The sequence below is a fragment of the Mixophyes fleayi genome, chromosome 10 (genome assembly GCF_038048845.1).
Source record: "Mixophyes fleayi isolate aMixFle1 chromosome 10, aMixFle1.hap1, whole genome shotgun sequence".
In the NCBI taxonomy this organism is placed as follows: domain Eukaryota; kingdom Metazoa; phylum Chordata; class Amphibia; order Anura; family Limnodynastidae; genus Mixophyes; species Mixophyes fleayi.
The window spans coordinates 14,460,713-14,479,621 of NC_134411.1; the positions used below are offsets into that span (position 1 = coordinate 14,460,713).

Consider the following 18,909-nt stretch of genomic DNA (forward strand, 5'->3'; position numbering starts at 1 on the left):
TGCATAATGGCTAAAAGGCAATGAAGAAAAGCAATTTAAAAATTAACTTAAAACAATATCAGAATGAGCCAGGGGAAAACCAAATTAGAGAATGGAGATAAAAAATATCTTTCGTCTCCTTGTTTGTACAGCTCTTTCCATCTTAATACACAATGTCTGTAATTTCTCCCTCTCCAGAGACTGCATAGCGCTCGGTTTCCTGAACAGCATCACCAGCTTTGTGGCGGGGTTCGCCATCTTCTCGGTTTTGGGGTTCATGGCTCGGGAGCAGGGCGTCCACATGTCTCAGGTTGCCGAGTCTGGTAAGTTGAATGTTTTCTATGATGAGATGGTTGAAGGGCTTAACTGACACAAAGGATAGTAACTGAATTCAGAGGAACCACCACAAGTGGTGCAAAAGGATGTCCTAAACAATTTGTAAAATTTTTGACGGCACAGTAGTTAGCATTGCTTCCTCGTAGTGCTGGGGTCATATGGGTTTGAGATTCCAACCCTGGCAATATCTATGTGGAGTTTGTATGTTCTCCTAATGAGTTGTGAGGGTTTTCTTTGGGTGCTCTGGTTTCCTCCCAATGTCCAAAAACATACTAATTGACTATTTGTGTGTTTGTTTTATAGCAAATGTCAAACTTAAATTTACCTGAACTGTGATGAGTCTGTCCCGAACCCTACTTGTGTGATGACACACTTTATTATGGATCTGACTGCTGAGTTCATTTACGTGGTGATAAAAGCTAGGTATTTCAGTGAATAGTTTGGAGTATCTTGTATGGAGAAAACTATTTGGTTAGCTTCTCGGCATGAAGTGTAGTGACATTGTTTGTCCATAAAGTATGTGTTCCATATTTTACTGGCCATGCCCCTGTGTGCATATTTGTACAGATTATTTCCGTTACCTAGGAGACTGCAAGCAAGGCACTGATCCTGCCGTATAAGTCCAGTGGTGCTGCTGTTTAAGTCCACTGATCCTGTCACGTGTTGGGCCACGTGTTTGTGCCTCCCACTTGTGTCCCTTAGCTTAGTCATCCAGCTACCTCGGTGCAACCTTTTGGCCTAAAAACAATATTGTGAGGTGTGAGGTGTTTTAGAATAGACTGGAAATGAGTGGAAATGAATGTTATTGAGGTTAATAATAGTGTAGGAGTGGGAAAAAAAATAAAAATGTTTTTTAGCACTTTTTATGCTTTTTTTTTAAAAAAAAAAATCAGAACCAAAACCTTTCGTGGGGTGTTTTGGCAAAACAAATCAGAACCCAAAATCTCAAGCTAATCATCTAATCAGAACCCAAAACACCAAAAGTGGCCGGTGCACACCCCTAATTTCTATAGGTGTTTCATATGTAAATGCCCCATGATGCAGCCATTGTGTAGCTGGGATTCTCATACTGGACAAACCCTCCCCATCCCCTCCATTGTGTAACAGAATGAATGAGCAGCGCCAATTTATAGGAAAACATAGAGAATTGATAAAGGTGGTTTATATGTTAATTGTATCTTCTCTAAATGTTACATGAGTATTATCTTATTGTCCGATCAAACAAAATGTTGCTTTATTATTGTTGTGTATTAGATTAAAACTGTGTGGATTGTAATGGTAAAAAGAAGCTTTTCTTCCTTTCTAAAGTGCTGGGTATTGTCTGTATCAGGGAAGTTGTGCAGTTTTTTCAGGTGTTAATTGAGCAGTATTCCACATTTAATGTAATCAGCTCTCCACCCAAGACGCTATTGAGATGCAGATCAGGAGGGGGGGGGGGGGTGATCGTAACAATGAAGGTGAAAGTCCCATTCTGATAATATGACATTGTCCCAGATACACATTTGTTGTTCGGATTATGTCCTGTAAAAATACATTTATATACAAGGAGCTCAGATCAGAATAATTACACAGATCTGTGAGATTACCACCAGCATAGGGCAGTCTCATCTTCTTAATCTTGTAGCTCAGCATTGCATAGTGAGGCTCATTCCCTTATCTAGCCCACATTCAGCAATCGTGTGGATCCCCCCAGCTTCTCCCATCAACAGTAGCAACATTCTGCACCCTACAATAGCTGCCATCCTGCAGCGCTAAGTCCGGAACGTTACCCAGTGAGGTGGGCGCTCCATCAGCAGTAGGCGCATGAAGCTAAACGCAGCATTTGTGCAATGGGACAGAAAATTTGTAGTTTTATAAATGACCTTTAATATGTCCTTACAATCTGTTTGTTCAGTCAGCCCAGCAAATAACCTGTTCACTATGGTACTGAAACTGTGACCAGACTGGACCATAACTGGTTTATCCGCAGTTGTGTTATGCTAAATAGGCTAACGCTTCATCATATCCAGACTAATGTAACATATAAACACAGTGCAATCTTCCCTATAATTCTGTGTGGGAAAGGCTATTTATCAAGTATTATGTTAAATACTGTACATGATCAGGATGGCGATAAAAGTAGAAAATCATTCTGAAAATGCTTTAATCATTGAATAAAGATATTTTTCAATATTTTAATATGTGGGTTTTTTTTGTTTTTGTTTTTTTTTATTTTTAAATCTATTTTTAACTTCTATTTTTTTTTATATTAGTGGAACTGAAAGACAAAGTCTGGGCTTTGTGTTCTGTGCACATGTATGGTCCAGATAGCCGTCTCACGCATGCGTATTTAGGCAAACGTTATCCTGGTGGAATGGTAAGTTTAACCCTTGCCACTCCGAGCTAGTATCACATATCTGTCTCAGCAAGATTTTTATCAGAAATTGTATTCATAAGAGATTTTTTTAATTCCTCAATGAGCGGTGATAGAAAAAATCCTTATTCACTGCTATATCCTAAATAGGCCTCAATGGGGGAGAATTCAATTCCCCCCGAAGTACCGCCGTGTTATAGATATTACCGTTATTACGGTAATATTAACCCGGCTTTCTGCTCGCAGTTTAGGGAGCTGTGAGCAAAAAGTCAGCGTTAAAACTACCGTATTAACTGTAATTACGCACACTATTACCGTAATAACGGTAAAAGTTTTAGAGTGCCGGTATTTCGGGGGGATTTGAATGCCCCCTAATGTGTTTTAACAAGATAAATACTTAGGGTCCTCTGTGGACATTAGATATGCTGAGGGGTTATGTAATCCTTACATTTAACCTATAAAGAAATCAAGAAAAGGGATCTAATGTAACATTTCTAGCAGAGATCTGTCTGTCTGTCTGTCTTTATAATATACAATAATTGATCATTTGTTATAACATATATATCACTCTCTGCACCATTATAAGACAGATTTAGGTGTGATTTAAGTGTAAACATAGCCATTAGTTATTTGTATAAGAGATGGGTGTTACTAATAACAGTTTTATAAAGTATCCATTTTGTGCGTGTAAAGATAAAATATGTTGTAGTACAGAACATAACACAATTCTAACACAAAAGTAATAAAAATACGTACATCTATCTATAAAAATATAAACTTTAGGTGAAGTATGAATGAATGTATAACAGAAACAAATCATTTAATAAAGACATTTATCATGTATTCTAGAAAATATTAAAGCGGATAAAGGCTAACAACTAGTGATACTGTATAACTCTGGATCCCAGTAATGTAATTTACATTATAATGTGATTACATTGCTTTGTGACTGCAGACAGAGGAGTTTCTATTATACACTGTGACCCCTCCCCTTATACACAGACCCCCAACACAGGAGAGTAGGACTGTCCTCATATATAAGGAGTCATCTCACCTCCAGTCCTCACCCACTCACACAGACATGGGGATCACAGTGCACCTCACCCTCATACTCACCCTCTGCTGCCTCACCCACATCTGCTCTATACCAGGTAAGTTCAACTCATCATATATACATCACATATATACCATCATCTTCATAATATATACAGCACATATATACCATATATACTGTATTCTTATCTCCATCATATATACACCACATATATACCATATATACTGTATTCTCATCTCCCTCATATATACAGCACATATATATCATATATACACCACATAGATAGCATCAATACTGTATAATTGTGTAATATTGTCTCATTAATTGTACTGTAAAAATAGCATATTGTGTATCCACTGCAAAGTTTATGGTGTTGATATGATTTAAATGCATATGGGGTAGGAATAATCCACTTAGATTTGTAAGTAAGTGAATGGTGTATATACCATGTATGGCAGTATAGTAGATTGTTATGCAGATTATAGGAGTGATTGTTACATAAGAACTTTCCCCAAACACAATACCCATGACCTGGGCTTATCCCAAGATAACAGAAAAGTTGTGATCTCTGCCTCCATGATACATCACACATAACAGATCAATCCTCTAGCTGCTAGGACAGAAGGATTAGAGAGCAGAGAGATATAAATGGTTGTTGTATGTGGAGGTTCAGTGCAGGTAACACTGTAATAGAAGGATCTCTGCTGCTGGACTGAATTTCCTCCTGCAGTCATTATATTTCTCCTGATCCTGCTGGACTCCTACACCTGGAGAACTTGTCCCTTTGGATGGAGAATATAACACAATATGGCAATAAAGATGGGATCCCAGGGGATTGAGAACTACCTTTCTGCTGCGCAGTATGGGGATTCCACGGGATTTATTAAAAGGGTTATTGTATGTAGGTGGAGCTCCCCTTTAAGTGTCTTTTGTTATACTTGTAAATGTACTAAATCTTCTAAAACAGGAAGGTATTCTGCTATAATTGTCTAGAATGTACTAGATAAATGGTTGATATAGTCTGATTGGTTGCTATGGGCAACAGCACGTTTCCTTTTTACAAGGTTGGATACATTTACCCCTTAGCCTGATTCAAACAATTTGCACGCGGGTATTTTATGAATTAGTGTGCAAATAAGTAATTAGTAAAAAATATTGAAAAATTAACACTTTTTATCATATTACAAAACATTTATTAGCCACTATAAATCTTTTTCTATTAGTTGAACTCGCACTAGACCGGCCATAACTTCTTTACAATCCTTTCTCTTTCGTGCAGTTTGAAACCAGATCTGAACTAAATATATTCCATGTACACTGAAGTTTTGAAGCCTATGTTTTTATTGTCACCTAAGCTGAAATTTACAGTTTTATTTATTCAACATTGTTCTGACACTAGGAACAAACTCGGCTTTCAGTTTAATAGGATACTTCATATTTCATTATGGTCTTTTTATTACAAAGGTAATATTTGTAAATAAAACTACCTGTCTATGATTTACTACTCGTCACTTTCTAAAAAGATGTTTTGTTGTTGTTGCTGGGGGCAAAACACCCCAGTGCTGGGTCATTTGCTGTTGTCCGATGGTTTGAATCCCAGTGTCCAGTGCTATTCACACTGTAGAACTGGAGCCCGCTGACATCAGGCAGGTGAAGTAATGGTTGAGGGGGGTGAGGGGTCAGAAAGTATACATACCTGCTCACAGATGATGGGTAAGATACACTGTAAGGAGTGATAGTTAGACAGGTAGTTAAATTTGTAAAAATTACCCTATTGAAGTCTCCTTTAGATAACACAATGTGGAACATACTCTTACTATAGTTTGTATATATACTGGTATCATTTTCATGGAAATAACATACAGATGGCTAATTATAGTTTTTTTTTGTACCCTACAGTTCCAGACACCAGCAACCAATGTACAACTGACTGTGACAAAACACTGACAGGTATGTCAAGTATTGATAAACATGTGTTTGAAGGTGGTAGCAAAATCCCAGAGATTATGATGTTATTTATTATTGGCTGTAAATGATTAGATTTGTTATTAGCAGTTCCGTTTCTGAGTGGCTTCATGCATGGACTATTGGGCATAGGAGAACAATTGACCCCATTCCTCTCTCCCCAGCTAAAGCCTTTTTTTCACATATTTTTAGTGCTGAGAAATTTGCTAAAATGTACAGATTTGTGAATGGTGATGGTCGCTCATTAACAGAGCTGCTTGCATTTTTGCGTTCTTGGTCCTATATGTCATTCTAAATATGTATATTGTCACACAAATTAGGATACAGATTAAAAGGTCCAATATTAAGGTCATCAGCTTTTTAGGCAAATTGATTAGTATAATGTGCCCATACTTGCCAGAACACTTTTTTGTAGATAATTTTATATGCTAAAGTTATTAGCCCTTCAGAATGCATGTACATTAAGAGTAGTAGTAACACAATGAAGGTTCAAAGCTTTACTGCATAATGGCCAAGGCAGCTTTTATATGACGTAATACTTCTTCACTCCTTATCCTCCCCACTCATCTCCACAATACAATCATTCTGAACAACAAAATGTATCTACAGATAGATCATTGACTACAATATTTCTGTTTTGGCTTTTCTTGTAGATAATCCAACCAATACCCCCAACTCAGTTGGTGAGGACCAAGGCCCAGGATCTGGCATGGGATCAGAACTAATTGGTCAGGACCAAGGTGGCCAAGGATTTGGATTTGAATTAGAACTAATTGGTCAGGACCAAGGCTGGGGATCTGGATTTGGATTAAAACTAATTGGTCAGGACAGTGTCGGACTGGCCCGCCGGGGGACCGGTCTATCCCCCGGTAGGCCCCAACCCTGATCGCTCCCCCTTCGTTGGTGGGGGAGCGAGTAACTGAAGAAAAAAAAAACAAAAAAAAACTTGCGTGTCTGCGGCGCTGGCTCCGTGCGCACTGAATGCCGGGCGTGACGTCATCACGCCCGACATTCAGTGAGGAGCGCCGCAGACAGAAGACAGAAGACAGAAGAGAATAAAGAATCAGATAGAAAAGGTAAGTGAGGGAATGGAAGAAAGAAGAGAGCATGAAGGCAGAGCGTGAAGGCAGAGCGTGAAGGGAGAGCATGAAGGGGGAGCATGATGGCAGAGCATGAAGGGGGAGCATGATGGCAGAGCATGAAGGGGGAGCATGATGGCAGAGCATGAAGGGGGAGCATGATGGCAGAGCATGAAGGGGGAGCATGAAGGCAGAGCATGAAGGGGGAGCATGAAGGCAGAGTGGAGGGGGAGCATGATGGCAGAGTATGAAGGCAGAATGAAGGGGGAGCATGAAGGCAGAGCATGAAGACAGAGTGGAGGGGTAGCATGAAGGGGGAGCATGAAGGGGGAGCATGAAGGGGGAGCATGAAGGCAGAGTATGATGGCAGAGTGGAGGGGGAGCATGAAGGCAGAGCATGAAGGCAGAGTGGAGGGGGAGCATGATGGCAGAGCATGAAGGGGGAGCATGATGTGAGAGCATGATGGCAGAGTGAAGGGGGAGCATGATGGCAGAGTGGAGGGGGAGCATGATGGCAGAGCATGAAGGGGGAGCATGATGGGAGAGCATGAAGGCAGAGTGAAGGGGGAGCATGATGGCAGAGTGGAGGGGGAGCGTGAAGGGGGAGCATGAAGGGGGAGCATGATGGCAGAGTGAAGGGGGAGCATGATGGCAGAGTGGAGGGGGAGCATGATGGCAGAGTGGAGGGGGAGCATGATGGCAGAGTGGAGGGGGAGCATGATGGCAGAGTGGAGGGGGAGCATGAAGGCAGAGTGGAGGGGGAGCATGAAGGCAGAGTGGAGGGGGAGCATGAAGGCAGAGTGGAGGGGGAGCATGAAGGCAGAGTGGAGGGGGAGCATGAAGGCAGAGTGGAGGGGGAGCATGAAGGCAGAGTGAAGGGGGAGCATGATGGCAGAGTTAAGGGGGGCCAGGAGAAGGGGGAAACAAAAGCAGCATGACACAGGGTGATGAAGGGGGGGCAAAAACAGCATGGAGGGCGCAGTCTGATCATAAGGAGGCCCAGCATGGTGATTAAGGGGCACAGTAATGTGTGTGTGATGGCACAGCGGGCTTGTGGCAATGTAAAGTGTGTGTGGTAGGTGGTAGCTAAATAATGGGTGCTATTTTCTTTGTAGGGTGAAGGTGGGGCAATTTAATTTAAGATGGGGTGGTTTGGGGGCTTTTAATTAAATGTGAATATGAATTATTTAATGGCAGTGACGGTTGCGGGAAATAGGTATATTTATTATACGTATTATACATAAATGCGATTTATTGCAGGGGCTGTCTGGGGGGAGGGAAATAGGTTTATTAAATGGGAATACTATAACTTTAATGTTGGGGCTGGAGGAAGGCCTAAGTATTAATTGTTGGTCCTATTGATTTAATGCCAGGGCTGGTTGGAATCTTCTAAATGTACCCATTATTTTTTCCAAATAGGGCCCTCAACATTCCAAGATCCAGACAAGCAGCAACTAAAGAAACCAGCAGCTGCAGGTGGTAAAAGTGACAACAACAGGTAGGACAGTCTGTCAAAAATTCTGAGTCTAGTGCAGGCTTGGCTAACCTGTGGCACTCCAGGTGTTGTGAAACTACAAGTCTCAGCACACCCTTCCAGCAATAAGCTGCTATATATTGGCAAAGCATGCTGGGGCTTGTAGTTTCACAACACCTGGAGTGCCACAGGTTAGCCAAGCCTGGTCTAGTGGGACAATCCCGATTTATGGTGACTGTTCTGTCCAATCTAAGGGGCAGGTCAGACTGTGTACTCTTTATACACACACTGCATTCTTTATATACTACACTATGGTGCTAGCTGTCCTTCGTGGGCTGACCACTCCCCCTCTAGCGTCTAGTCTCGCCTCTATGATGACTGGCCACACCCCCTCTGGTGGGCCCCTAGCATTGCAGTTCCCCGGTGGGCCCTTCATGCCCCAGTCCGACACTGGGTCAGGACCAAGGCTTGGGATCTGGATTTGAACCAATTGGTCAGGACCAAGGCTCGGGATCTGGATTTGGATTAGAACTAATTGGTCAGGACCAAGGCTGGGGATCTGGATTTAGATTGGAACTAACTGGTCAGGACCAAGACATGGGATCAGTATTATTTGGTCAAGACCAAGGCTCGGGATCTGGCATGGGATCAGTATTGGTTATGACCAAGGCGACTCAGGATCTGGCATGGGATCAGTATTGGTTATGACCAAGGCGACTCAGGATCTGGCATGGGATCAGTATTGGTTATGACCAAGGTGACTTGGGATCTGGCATGGGATCAGTATTAGATAGGATCAAGGCCTATCTTCTGAATGTATTGGTCTGAACCAAGGCATGGCTCCTGCAATGAAAATTTTAAATGGTAACAAAAGACTTGGGTACAGACCTGAGTAGTACGACATCCTGCACAGGATCATGAAATGATTTCAGCTGCTGCCAAAGAGGCATGAAATACATTTCAATGGACAATGTCCCCAGGGAGGTGAAGTATTCATAAACCCTGGTAACTATGGTTGGAAGGGGGGGGGGGGGGGGGGGCGGCGACATTTATATGATGATAAGTTGCATTTTATAAATAAAGAAACAATACACTACATTTATTTCTAACCAGTTTTGTTTGTGAATAAGAGGGAAAGTTTTTATCAGAAGAGGAAATGATCATGCAATGAAATAACAACAGTGGACTTAATTTATTAACAGCAATAGAGGCAAAATAGCCAATTAAGATGAAATGATCACAACATGAAATAACTTGCACTAGACCAGTGACTGGTAGCTGCTGAACAGTTCATGTACCCTATGCACACAATGTTATGTCTTAAATAGTAATAAGTCCATAATGGTTGTGATGGTTTATGTTGCAGTACAGTCCTCTATACTTCATCATCATCATCATCATTTATTTATATAGCACCACAGATTCCGCAGCGCTGTACAGAGAACTCGCTCACATCAGTCCCTGCCCCATTGGAGCTTACAGTCTAAATTCCCTAACATACACGCACAGACTAAGGTCAATTTGTTTGCAGCCAATTCACCTACTAGTATGTTTTTGGAGTGTGGGAGGAAACCGGAACACCCGGAGGAAACCCACGCAAACACTGGGAGAACATACAAACTCCTCACAGATAAGGCCATGGTCGGGAATAGAACTCATGACCCCAGCGCTGTGAGGCAGAAGTGCTAACCACTTATGTATCTACCCAGCAGCAATATGTACCTGGGAAGATGTCTATGAAGACTTAGCCTGTGGGCAAATATTCCATCCTGATTTGGGTATAGTCGCTCACATTAGCAAAGCATACATTAGATTACATCTATACCATCAGTTAGTTACCAAATTCATGTTGGCTCACATTGCAAAAATAAGCATCCAATAATATTTAAAATTATATGTACAAATTTCAGAATGTTGACACAATCCGGTGTCTTAAAAAGAAAACTCCAGTGGCTGGAAGCCGTTGACACCTGGTGTGAAGTGTCGGTACAGTACTAGATGTTTGCGTATAATGCACGTATCCAAGACTTCTCCCGCGCCGCTCCCCTCCATTGGAACAAGCTCCCCCGCTCCATCAGAACTTCCCCTAATCTGTCCTCTTTCAAACGAACATTAAAAACCCACCTTTTCCTTAAAGCCTTCCAGTCTCATGCCTAAACTCCCACCGGTCGGCTACCTCTCTTTCTCATCCCTTCTTCCCTTCTCCCCCTTCCTCCCGTCTCTCCGTCTCATCCATGTGTCTGTCTGTCTTCCCCTCCCTTTAGATTGTTCGCTCCTTTGAGCAGGGCTCTCCTACCTTCTGTTTCCATCACTTTTAACTGCGCTCTCCAGCTACTCAGCTCACCTCCTCTCAGTCCCTCTGCCCTCTGTCTCCTCTCGCTTCTCTCCGCTCCCCTCAGTGACTCTCAACCTGTCATCCGTGCCCACCCACTTGGGCCATAGTTACCTGCCTGTACTCACTTTTCCCCTCCCTCCCTCTCTTTCATGCTGTGCCTGAGCCCCCAGAGTTATAGTGCTTACTGTTACTTGTACTGTGCTGTTTCACCTTGTACTGTGCCATTGTCTGTCCTTGTACGGCGCTACGGATACTTTGTGGCGCCCTATAAATAAAAATTAATAATAAATAATGTGTAGTGTATACAAAGAGCAAAAGGTGGACCTGGTCTAAGGAATGAAGTTGATCTGGAACTATAATCACCTTCACCACCAAGTGGTCTGCAACACAGACATCAAACTGGTGTTTGTTGTACAGTGACACCAGCAAAGAGGTATATTCCATTAAGATTAAGGCCTAGTGCGCAGGCCGTGAGAGCAATGATCAGAGTTCCAAGCTGCATAAGCAAATGTTATATCAAAGGTAACAGGTGACTGTTCAGGCAACAGGTAATAGTAAAACTCCTCTAAAAGAACCATGTAACCTGGAGGCACTGAAATATAATCTACTTTCCCAACTGGAAATAATATAAGGTGGATGTTGGCAATAATAATAACCTTCAGCAAGAACCCAATACTCCGGTATAAAGCAGACAATAGTGAATGTTCCTAAGTGTATAGGTATTGAGGAATATTATTTGCAGCTATCAGCAAGGACTGGTGCTCTGGTAATAAATGAGCGATAGTTACTCTTTCAGCAGCAGCCTTGTCTCCAGTAGTGACCATGCTCTCACAAGTAGAGGTGGGTAGAAAGATAGTCAGGCCCACGCTTAGTAGTAATATAAAGCACATCAAATGACAGTGATCTAAAGGCAGGCGGCAGACAAATGGTGGTCAAACGAGTAGCCAAGGTCTGAGTGCAGGCGGCGAGCCAAACGCTAGCCAAAACAATAAAGCCGAAGGGATAAAGCACAATAGTAAGTACGGTGCATGTTCATCAGGAATTGCAATAATCTGACAATTGCACACTTGCATTGCCGGATCTGTATAGCTGCAGCTACAGTATGTGCTCAGCACCTGTAAGGGCGTCACTTCTCATTCAGGAAATCACTTTTGTGTTCCACTATTCTCTATAGATCAATAGAGTCACGAATGCTCATCCCTATCTCACCTGCTCCTTCCCTGCCCTGGTCCAGATACCAATATAGCACTGTATTGGACTGTTTTGCCAGGTTCTTATAGAAGGTCTACTTGTAACCACATGTAAGTGGCTTTAGGCCACTGGGTACCTACAGAAGTCACCTTTGACATGTTTTATGACTAATGGAAACTTTTGGAGGTCTGATTTATGGGGAGATACTTCACTACACAGAGTAGACGTCCTGGGGGTAATCCCATACAGGGACACAGCAGTGGACTCTTTAAGTATGGGATTATATGGGAACATACTTTGGCACCTTTCACATTTTATTCACAAGCTGTTGATAACATTCAAAAAACACTTTTGAATGTTATTAGCTGTTTTATACTGTGAATAGTGAATATGTATTTTAGGCTTAGTATTTCTTCGGGGTCTAACTGTAATACTTCAGGTAACTACATTCATTGGCTCCTTAGCTCTGACTTACTGACATTTTGTTAACTGAGGGATGAATTAAACTTGAGGGAAATTAAAAGCCGAGGATTGTGTTCGCAACTATTTGTCCCTCTATGGGGCAGAAGGAGAAGACAAGTGAGCCTGGGCTATGCCCATTGCAGTGTCACTATGGGAGGTCTCTTAGGCCACACTATAAATCACCCTGGCTTATAATATCCAGTCTCTATCCTTCAGGACAAGTTGGCTGCTCTCCCTCCCCGTATTAGAAGATCCTCAGCAGGTACCTGGGTGCCAATCCTTGCTTGAGGCGTGTTTTTTCTGATACCCGTTGTGGGGTGGTCTGGTTTGGCTTCACTGCCCTTCGGCTTGCTTCCGGTTCTCGGTTTCTCCCGGTGCGGCACAAGTTTTGCTGGTACAGCGGACGGGCCTGTTGCTTGTGTTCCGTCAGCTCAGAAGGGACACAGGTTCTCTGATGATTGGGATAAGTAATCCCAAGTTTAAGTGTATGTACAGATGAAATTGTTACCCATTAATTGATATTATGAACATTAGTGCTAGCTGAGCTGCATATCATTTCCTCCTCCACCATAATGTTTTGTTTTAATTAACTAAAGTATTGTCCACCTTCACTCCATGCATGTCTATGGAAGATGTGATAACTGCTGCTAGTTGTTCTGTCAAAACGTCAAAAATCAGAGGGGAAAAGTGGAAACCTTGACTGGTAGCGTTTCAAATGGTGACCACTTCTGACGTTCCAAAGGCCTTTAGGGAGAATTAAGTTGACTGCATTACTCGTGAGAGTAACGTGGCCTGTGCACTATTACCGTTACTACTGTAGTAGTCTGCATTATTACCGTTAGTACGGTAATTTCTATGCTGATTTTTGCTCGCAGCTCAGCTGTGAGCGGAAATCCGCGTTACAATTTCGGTACCAACGGTAATTAGTGCACTATTACCGTACATTCAGCAATCATTGTATGGATCCCACAAGCTTCTCCCATCAAGAGTAACAACATTATGCACCCTGCAATAGCTGCCATCCTGCAGCGCTTACTCCGGAACGTTACCCAGAGAGATGGGCACTCCATCAGCAATAGGCGCAAGAAGCTAAACACAGCATTTGTACAATGGGACAGAAGATCTTCAGTTTTATAGAAAAAAAAACCATAGAATATCTCTTTGGAATAAGAAGTCACCTAACAGTTGATGTCCTCCCCTCTCTTCTCAGCCCATGTTTTTACAGGCCCATGACCCTAATTTCAACCTGCTGGCAATAAAACAGCGCTGTAAATGTCAGCTCCAGCCATAAAATATAACCATCACCACTTGGGGGCAGCCTCATGCACCGAGTTCCCCCTTGCTGGAGATCCTACAACCATTCCCCTTGCTGTGTACAAGGAATCCCCACAAGGATGATGTAGTGCGCTTCAACAGGTGCCACCATTGGCCGCTGAGTGGAGTTTCCACCTTGCTGTGCCCCGTCTGCAATCAAAAACATATTGGTACAATAGCAAAACCACTCTGCAATAGACCTTTGTGTCCAGTGTCGGACTGGGACATGAAGGGCCCACCGGGGGAAATGCAGCGGTAGGGGCCCACTACAATGGGGTGTGGCCAACTGTAAGAGGGGTTGTGGTCAGTCATTAAAGGGGATGGGGTCAGGCCATGGAGGACAACGTATAGCACCTTAGTATGGTCCATAAAGAAAAAGAGGACATTTGCAGTGAGGAGCCGCGAAGGAAAAGACAGAAGAGAAGAAAGAAGTCAATAGGAAAGTAAGTGAAGGGGAGCAAATGCAGCATGGAGGGCACTGTGTGAAACAGGGGAGACAGGGAAAGGGGAGGGATGAATTGAATACAATCAATCATCATCAGCTATTTGTGTGCTGTCCATTCTTTGTGGTTAGTGTTCTCTCCCCTCATAGTGTACACAGAAAACAAATGCTATACTACAGTACTAGAGATCAACCATTCATCATATGAAAACCACAATATAAGGGTATAGACTAAAAATTAATATATCCATGAAGCACTATGGAGACCACAAAATTATTAGCATAAAAATATATGCACATTTAAAATATTACATAAATCTAATTACACTCTAGACACTGGCAAATAAAAACAGGACTCTAAAAAATGATCTACCCACAAAATGTACACTCAATAATAATCCAATGCCACTACAAAGGACAAAAGCAAAACATTAATATTAAAGCATATAGCAGATGCAATCCTATAAGGACCTAACTGTCTGAATGTGTTTTATTCTGATTAAGATATGCTTCTATAGGGAATAGAGTCCCACAATTGATTGAAAACAAATAAACATGGAACATGATATAAACAGTGAATTTGGTTACTAGTTTATTAGGAATCCATTCATTGGTCAGCTGCAATAGGATCCTTTTATAGAGGCACTGAAGACGTATATTGCAATGAAGCCATTCTAATTTATCTCCCTCCCTCCGAGGTCACACAGTGGAGAGCTCTAGAGAAGTTTGCACGATTTATTACTTACTGATTACACGGACTCACACTGCAGTTAGGATGGCAACTTTATGACTACAGGACGCCTGCAACTACAGCAGAAGGAGTAATCTGAGATCTGTGTCACTGTGAAGCATTTCTGCCTCTCTCTGTCTCAGGAGCAGGAAGTGTTCTCACGTGCTGGCTGTAGGCAGGGATTAGTTTGACAGTCTCCGTTTCATATGTAGACTGACCGCAACTCGGTAATTCTCTGCTCTGCCTCACCAACAAAGAGGGCGGGGTTATCAGGCAACAGGGCCTCCCGGGGGATACCCCGGCTCCCCGGCAGGCCAGTCCGACACTGTTTGTGTCCCACCTGACATCTAAAGCAACATGTTAACACAATAGCATAAGCCATTCTGCATTTTGCTTGGGTGTCTCCTCTGAAATAGAAATGCATGGAAGCATAAAATACTCTGCACTTTACTTGATTGACCCACCTGAAAGCAAAAGATATGTTAGCATAATAGAAAAAACCACTCGCCCATTTTCCTGAGTACTTTATCTCTTACTGGTCCGCCCAGTAGGTTGTGCCAGTGTCACCAGGGTGCCCACCTGACCATATTATTTTTACGCTGAACCATCTAACTTGACCGTCATTATATCTTTCTAAATCAGATTACATTTATAGATTTAGTCTTCCTACTCATACCCCCCAGGTGAATAACAATAACATGGGGAGACCTTATGTTATGAATCCCAGTGCATTCATGAAGAGCAACGGAAGTGTAAGGCAAAGTGTCTTTATTCAGGTAAATATATTAACAAAGATAACTCAAATTCACAGATAACAGGTTCCAAAAGAGACAGTATAGTAAAATGGCAGGAACAAGTATAATAACTTTACCCCAGTCCAGAAGGCACAAGGCTGTCCAGGAAAGCAGACAGAGTCCAGGGATCAAATAGTTACCAGACAAACAAATCCAAATAGCCAGGCAGAGATCAAGCAAATAGGCGAGGTCCAGAAGTCTGTCCAAAAGGTCAGGGCAACAGGCAAAACAGCATGGTCCAAGGTACAGGCAAATGATTCGGGGTCTCAGGCAAGGTCCAAGGTACAGGCAGGGGTCATACACAGAAATACAATCCAGCAGGTATATACCAAACAGAACAAGCGCAGGTTAGCAGCAGCCAGGAACAACGGATGAACTGCACAGAGCACAGCTAGAGGCAGGTACTTAAAGCAGTGCAACAGGTGCAGTTCTAATCAGGCATAATGCAAGGAGATTAACTCCTTCAGGCACGTAGAAGAGTTCAGGAACAGAACAGCAGCACCTCTGGTGGTATGAGGCACTGCTGCTAGGTACAAACAACAGACAGAGTTGTAACACCTTATGGCTAACAAGTGGATGTTTCTCACATCAGGGTAGATGGCTGAGTGTCTTGCTGCCCAATGAATGTAAGAATGCCCCAGGAGCCTCCTGTACCTCCACCTACAATAATAATAAATCATTTAAGATGTTTATCTTATCACATACAAACCACAGGGCTGGTTCATTAAGGGATGTAAACACTAATTTTGTGTATGTAATCCATACAATTACTCTGTGTATGCCCAATACCGGACCATACGTCATAGAACACAGCAATGTTCAATTAATCTTCGGGCGCAAAGGACACTTACTACAGTCTACGATTTCAGGGAAGGAACAAGGCGGTTAAGGGGCATATGCCTGTAGTCATTGTACAGTAAGGGTGTGCCAAACTCAAGTGCATGCAGCAGTGTCCGATTCAAGCTCTGGGCATTTCTCAGGTACTTGTTTTTCATCCTTTTCTCTTACGCTACCTACAGGTCTACACATGTTTGTCATCAGGACCAACTGTTGGCTCCTTTTTGAATTCGGGCGTATATATACCTGACTTCCGTGCCTTTTATAACCAGCGCACTGTAAGAAAACTGGTGGTCTTGTGACCGTAGGCGAGGATTTTGAATTCCCTTCTCCTATAAAAGAATGGTTCTGACACCTATCCAGTGTCAGGAGTAAGACACAGGAGCAGAAAACCTAATGCTCTCTGTTGTGTTCCCTCAGCAATATTTCCTGACTCCCTGTGTATGACTTTTTGCTAGTTTTGACTCTGGATCTGGATTCTCCCTTGCCCACTGTGTACCAGACCTCTGCTAATTCATTCAGACCGCGGATCTGGATTCTCCCTTGTACCTCGCTCTTACTATGTACCAGGCCTTGCGGCTTCTGGTGAGGACCAGGGGTTCATTACACTCCGCGCCTTGGGTAGGCCTGAGCTTTACGAGCTCTTGGGTTGATTCCCTGGAGCACGCTGGTTTTCCTTTATAAAGTAACCGTTCCCTGGTGGTCTAGTTAGGGGTGTTTATTGTGGTGTGTAAGTACGGAAAGACGGGGAGGAGAGCATCCTACATGGGAGATGTCTGTGGAGCAAAAAAAGCCCTGTAATAACAGGCACATTTAAGAAAAAAACAAGAAGTACAACAAATAAAATACAACAAAATGAAGGAAAAGATAAAATAAAGAAAAACTGCAAAACAAACATACTAGAAGAAAATGCACAGACTAAAAAGAGAATTACAGGAAAATACAGGATAAAAGATGAAATCAGAAACAGCATTATAGTAATACAAATAAGGCAGAGAAATATGGAAAATTAGCAGGGGATGAAAGGAAGTCGTGTGAATAAAAGTTTCCCACAATTTCACAATCCAACAATACATTTTCAGATCCACATCACACTGTCCATTGCCTTTCCTTGTCTCCATGTGAATCCCTTTATTCTCCTAAGTATGGTCCCTTTCCCTAACCCATCCTACTGGATACCTAATGCTATTCCCTGTCCATCCCGTCAGCCCTCCCCACCCACTGCTAATAGTGATAACTATTCTACATTGTTATAATTTAGGATGTCGGGCCCACAATTGGTGCTTATCATTCTACGATCATAGTCGGCTCTCTGTTTTCTTAAACTGTGTGGCTTAAGGGAGTGTCACACAGGTGCTTTGTACAATTGCGCTTCTTGACACAGGGAAATAAAAAACACTAGTGTTCACAGCGTTCCAAGCAGAGTCAGATTATTAATGGGCCTGATGGAGCTACAGCTCCAGGCCCCTATAGTGAAGTAGACCCATCATGATCAGTGCCTAATATATTTTTTTTATTGGACACTGTTTAGCAGTTTAATGATTGAGTCACCCTGGCCAGGACCTGGAGAGCATCTCTTAGGAGGGCCTGGTAGTTCTGACTGATAACTTATATGTCTTCTGGCTGGCTTCACTTACAATGAAAACCGCCAGGGGAGGACCCTCTTGCAGCGTGCCGATGACAGGTCACCTCCTCCCAGCACGGTAACGTCACACACATCTTATAGCTGTGAGTCAGAGCGTGGGAAGAGAACGAGCGAGCATCGCATCACACAGGTTATTGTCTAGTTACTGCGTCACTACAGAGACTGTCCATGTGAAACCATTCATCCAGGAGGACTCACTTTCTATCCAGCTTTAGGTTCTGCTGTGCTGTGCAGTGCTTGTGCTTTTATTGTGGAGATGTGTGAGTGGACAACTCAGAGTTGCTGAGGTAAAAATAAGCCAATTAGCTTTGTCATCTTCTTGTATTCCCCCTGTTCAGCATTTTGATCTAGTTGTTTAGACCCAGTCCCTCTGTCCCATCTCAATCTTTTGTAGAACTCCAGCAGCCGCAACATAATGATATAATATAGTTAATAAATATATTGCAAATCACACTTATCGTTATAAAAAACATTTATTATTAATCCTGTTATTTATTTTAAACCTAATCTTCCTGCAAGACATTAAATCACTTATATATACTGATATCTATATGAATCTCTTTACATCTAAAATCAATGATAATGAAAACCATCACCCTCTGTACCTCTTGGCCTGTCTCCCTAGCTCTGTTTTCTTAAGGTCAGGTCTTCTTCATGTTGGTCACTACCATCACTCTCACTCACTGTCCCGTAAATTTCTACAAAACTACAGTACCTGGGCTGGTTACGGCAATTGCAGGGGGGGGTCAAGCAGCATGGGGTCCACCCACAAAAGCAGCACTGAGCATTAACCTATGACCTGCAGCTTAGGTTCGCCCTGTTATAATGTGACACATCACCAATGTAACTCTGAAGAATCCTCAAGTGATCCAAAATAAATAAAACAAATATATATGATGTGTAGCATTAAAATAATCAA

At 42.5% G+C, this 18,909-nt stretch overlaps 1 non-coding gene across 1 annotated transcript; it reads left to right on the top strand.

Moving 5' to 3' along the window:
• Nucleotides 1-642: 642 nt before the first annotated feature.
• On the top strand, nucleotides 643-714 carry LOC142104708 (small nucleolar RNA SNORD50). The gene has a single exon (XR_012679651.1). It is a non-coding gene; the product is annotated as a small nucleolar RNA SNORD50 (small nucleolar RNA).
• Nucleotides 715-18,909: the final 18,195 nt, after the last annotated feature.